This window comes from Bubalus bubalis, chromosome 7, assembly GCF_019923935.1.
Source record: "Bubalus bubalis isolate 160015118507 breed Murrah chromosome 7, NDDB_SH_1, whole genome shotgun sequence".
Classification (NCBI taxonomy): domain Eukaryota; kingdom Metazoa; phylum Chordata; class Mammalia; order Artiodactyla; family Bovidae; genus Bubalus; species Bubalus bubalis.
Window position 1 is genome coordinate 86,498,508 of NC_059163.1, and position 4,922 is coordinate 86,503,429.

The 4,922-nt window shown below is 42.8% G+C and overlaps 1 pseudogene; it reads left to right on the plus strand.

The window, feature by feature from the left end:
- The first annotated feature begins 3,020 nt into the window (after positions 1–3,020).
- LOC123334372 lies at positions 3,021–3,960 on the plus strand (annotated as a pseudogene).
- The last annotated feature ends 962 nt before the right edge of the window (positions 3,961–4,922 follow it).

The following is a 4,922-nucleotide window of genomic DNA, read 5'->3' on the forward strand; positions in this document are numbered from 1 at the left end:
CTGTGTGGCACTGTGTGTAATATGACTGGTGGATCAAGTGTCACAGACCATCAACAAACCCCCTTTTCAATAGAGTTGGTCCTTTGACCTGACATAATATTTGTGGAGTCTTGTAGAGATGACTCATATGTTTTATAGATCCTAGAACAATGGTGCTGGCTAGGGATTCATGGGTAGGAAAAATGACTCCATAACTGTAGTATGTGTCTGTTCTTATCAAAATGAATCTCTATACCTTCCAAGGTGGAAGGAGTCCAATGTACTCTGCTGGCCTCCCAGTGACCAGCTGGTGCCATATAGACAGCTCAACAAAGGTCTCTATTACTGGCAGTTGGGTGTTTTGCAGCTTTGGCAGGTAGCAGCCCATACTGTTGCGTAGCCTCCAACTCTGTCATCACGGATACTTCTTTTATGTACCCAGTGTGTTAGCACTGGGGTGGATGATGACAGAGGCTGGCTCTTGTAAATGGGCTGATTCAGTTTGATTTACTGGGGTGTTAAGTGTTGTTTTCATGGTGGAGATCTATGGTGGGCATTAACACGTGATACAAATATGTCCACAATGTGTGACCATACTCACATGTCCACACCCACGTCTCTAGCCAGAACTCACTGAAACTGACCTTTCAACATTTCTCCTTCCAGGACCCTGATCAGCCAAGCCACTTCCCATTGCCCAGAATTCCATGTATCTTCTAAGCTTGGACCACTTCTGCATCCCCACAAAACGGATGAGTAGGGCACTGCCTGAAACCTCTGATCACGGGGATGATTTCCTGTCATCACCGTCTTACCGTGAATGAAGCTATAGTTGTTGCCATCTAATTCTGTCTTGTACCCATATCCCCAGCTTGCCCATTCATGAACCCAACATTTCCATCAGCTGGTTGTAAATGATCTTTGCTGCAACCATAGGTGTGAGCTGAGGAAGAGGAGCTGGTGCAAAAGTGATAGATGGCATGAGGGTCATTATGATCAGTTGCATCCACCAGGCTTCTGATGGTTAAGCAATACTACCAGCCTTTATCGTTTGGGGACTTGACTCATTTCTATCGTTACTAGTGAGGTTAGCCTTATAACACATTCTCCTTCTCCAGGCTGCAAGAGAGTCACCACCTGAATTCTTAGTAATGTTGGTGCTCTTCTCACTATTGTAATCCTTACTGTATTGGAAAATCATGTGACATCTGGGCTCTTTAATTTATTGCCTTTATTAATAGTAATTACAACTATAAATGTCATCAAGTCACTTCAACTAATTTTCTGCTGCCAAATAAGTTTGCAAAAAGAAAAATAACTGCTGGATGTCAGAGATCTTTGGATTTTAGAATTGTGGATAAGGCATTGTCAGATGGACAGAAAAAGTAGGAACGAATACATTCTATGGGATTCCTGTGACAATCTTTTATGAACAAGGTGTCATAGTCCTATACCCAGAGACAGCAAGGCACTTTTTGTTCTCCACATGTGCCCATTCTCCTATGTCGATCCACAAGCCTCTATACCAGACCTCCTTGAACTTGGTCTTTTAACCATTTTCCTTCCAGGCTCCTGATCGGCCAGAACATTTGCCATTGCACATGATTCCATATATGTAGCATGCTTGGTCTTAGATATGTTCAGTTCAGTCACTCAGTCGTGTCCGACTCTTTGCGACCCCATGAATCGCAGCACGCCAGGCCTCCCAGTCCATCACCAACTCCCGAAGTTCACTCAGACTCACGTCCATCAAGTCAGTGATGTAGTGGGAGGTAATTCTGGCATATAGGGGCAGAAATGGAAGTAGGTCGGGAGCCTGGGGTCTCATGTCACAGCCGATCATTGCAACCAGCTACCTATGGCTTGGTGCCAGTGTGGGACAGGAGGAGTAGCTCAGCTATAGTAGGAAGTTAGAGGGAAGACAGAAACTCCTGTCTATCTGGCGCCACTAGCTCATAACACAATTAGTGCCTATAATGAAATATAACAAAACATGAGTTTGGTTATTTAAGAATGTGTATCAAAGACAGAAAAAAAAATTCCCAGGACTCTTCCATGTTCATATTTGTAGACTGTTGTCACCATAAACTGTTTACTTAAAATCGAATAAAATAAACTTTGAGAAAAACAATGGGGCAGCATACCAACATTTTGTTTCTAGCACTGGTACATTCTTCTTGGTCTCAAATTTTGGAATCATTTGTGACATATCTCTTTAGAATGTACATTGAACCAATTCCTATCATTCTTCCCTTAAAAGGTTTGTGTGCATGCTAAGTAGTTCAGTTGTGTCCAACTCTGCGACCCCATGGACTGTAGCCCAGCAGGCTCCTCTGTCCAAGGGATTCTCCAGGCAAGGATACTGGAGTGCGTTGCCATGCCCTCCTCTAAGGATTTCCCCAACCCAGGGATTAAACCCACATCTCTTTACATCTCCTGTGCTGGCAGGTGGATTCTTTACCACTAGCACCACGTCCTTTAAAAGGCATCTGATGTTTATTCATTAAATTTTGTTTCCATCTCTGGCTTTTGACTGCAGAACCTTGTCTCATTTTTCAATTATGAACTGATGTACTAATTGAGCTGTCCTTATCTAAACAACTCTGCCTACCACTGCTAGATTAGTTTCCTGAAAAACTATTTTCAGTACCTCACTTTTTTTTTTTACAAAAACTATTAAAAAAATAAATAAAAGCTGCTTGTTAAAACAATTTTAACAAGACCTTTGTTAAACAATTTAAAAAAGAAAGTCTAAACTGAGAAAGTATTTTAGCAACCCATTTGAGGGATTAGTGTTGAAGCTAGCTGTTACATAAAAGATATTTCCAACTTTGCAAAAATCAGTTTCTAAAGAAAAACTGGAAAACATCATAATCATTCACTATATAAAGACATATAAACCGACAGTGCACCTGAAAAACTGTGTGAGTTGATAATAATAAAAGTGCAAATAAAAATACAACTCACCTTTCTGGGCTAACCAGAGAGGAGTCCACGTAGCATTGTTCTGGGCTCCTATTGTAACTTAATGTGAAACTTTCATGACATCCAGAGATCTTGATGTTTTGCTAATGAGAGATAAGAATGCCCACAGATTCCTTGCAGCAGTAACCCACTAGGTGACATTAACCTTGACTTCCAAATGGAACAGTATATCTACCAAAAAAAAAAAAAAGTGGAATCTAATTCATAAATCTGTAGAGAAACTGGGAAAAACTTAGAAGCTTTTGCTGGCAAATTCAGCTGATACCAGTATCATATAATCCAAGAATACTGGCGTTTGAGCTGAGCTAAATAAAGTTTGCAGCTGCCTCTGGAGCCACTCCGACTGCTGGCCACTTAACTCCTGGAATCTTCACCAGCCAGATCCAGGCAGCCTTCTGTGAGCCATGATTTCTGGTGGTGACTGACCCAGGGTTGGTCACTAGCCTCTCACAGTGACACTTTATGTTAACCTGCCTACAGTCACTCAGCAGAATACAGACGCTCCTCTGCACCATGTGAAGGCTCTAGTGAGGATGACAGAGACCGTCCTCTTCAACGGGGCTCACTTGATGAGTCTGATGTGGTGGATGCTGACCCAGAAAGTTTGGCACAAGCATGGCACCTTCTCCTGTGAACACCCATGGAAGGTCACATGTAATCTCTACTTCTTCAGAGTCCCTAAAGGTACTGAAAAGGAAGCTCAGGCTGTTGCATTAAAGCCTTTTACAAAAGAGGGATTTCAGGATGAATGAACTGCTCCAGTTCCCAAATTTACTGCTACTCAATCCCCAGTCCCAGGCTGGGCTGAAGGTGGGCAGGTGTCCTCGGTGCCTATGCAGCAGTTTCCTACAGAAGAATGGAGAGCTCCACTCACCGCTGGAAGACTGGTCTGCATTTCCCACTGCTTGGGCTGCTGACTGGATAGTGAATGGAGGCAGGCATTGGAAGAAAAGAAGTCCCCAGGGCATGAGCAATTTTCATTTTAGCACAGGATAACCTTTCATGACACTCATATCATGTTAAAAAATATACTACAATATTAAAAAATAACAACGTGGATTACTTGATGAAAACCATGAGAAAATAACTATGTCTATTGGGAGCAACAACTCATAGAAAGAATCCTTGGGGTGATGCACTGACCATTTGGTGGGGGAAGGGGTTCAGTTTCAAAGTCTTGCCCTTAAGATATAGGGACAAGTGGTCAAATCTTAACTTTTCAGTTGTAGGTGGAATTTACATAAAACATTAAAAGTGGACATTCCCCCGATTTGTGTTTAATATACTCTGTGCATGCTTGCTAAGTCATGTCTGACTCTTTGCGACCCCATGGACTGTAGCCTGCCAGGTTCCTCTGTCCATGGGATTCTTCAGGCAAGAATACTGGAGTGGGTTGCCATGCCCTCCTCCAGGGGAATCTTCCCGACCCAGGGGGTGAATCCACATCTCCTGTGGCTCCTGCATTGCAGGCAGATTCTTTACTGCTGAGCCACCAGGGAAGCACTTGATGTATTCTGATGATGATCAATTTGAAGGAGAAACGCTCTTTCCAAATCACTGGCTGCTCAAAGAAGCAGCCAGCCTCTTTTGTGTCTTAACTTTGGTGACTGGCTGAACCAGAAAGTGTTTTCCTTTCTTGTCGGTGGAGCTTTCCAGCCACCCATCGCTTCTACGGTTCAAAACTCTTTAATGTGAATGTGAATTGTTTACTGCCAATTGTGGTGCCCAAAACACTCAATGTTCCATTTTCTACTTCAAGTTTCAAACAATCATCAAGAGTTTTATTCATCAGCTTCTGCTTTGTGGCTGTATCTTTGAAGCTTCCAAGTTCTTCTCCAGCTTTGATCACATAAAACTGGAATTTGTGGACCATCTGATGGTCCTCCATGAGTCTTGCCTGCTGCTTCTGCTTGGTGGAGAAGTCTGTGTTGTTTCCTGTTCTCTTCCACCCAGTTTTT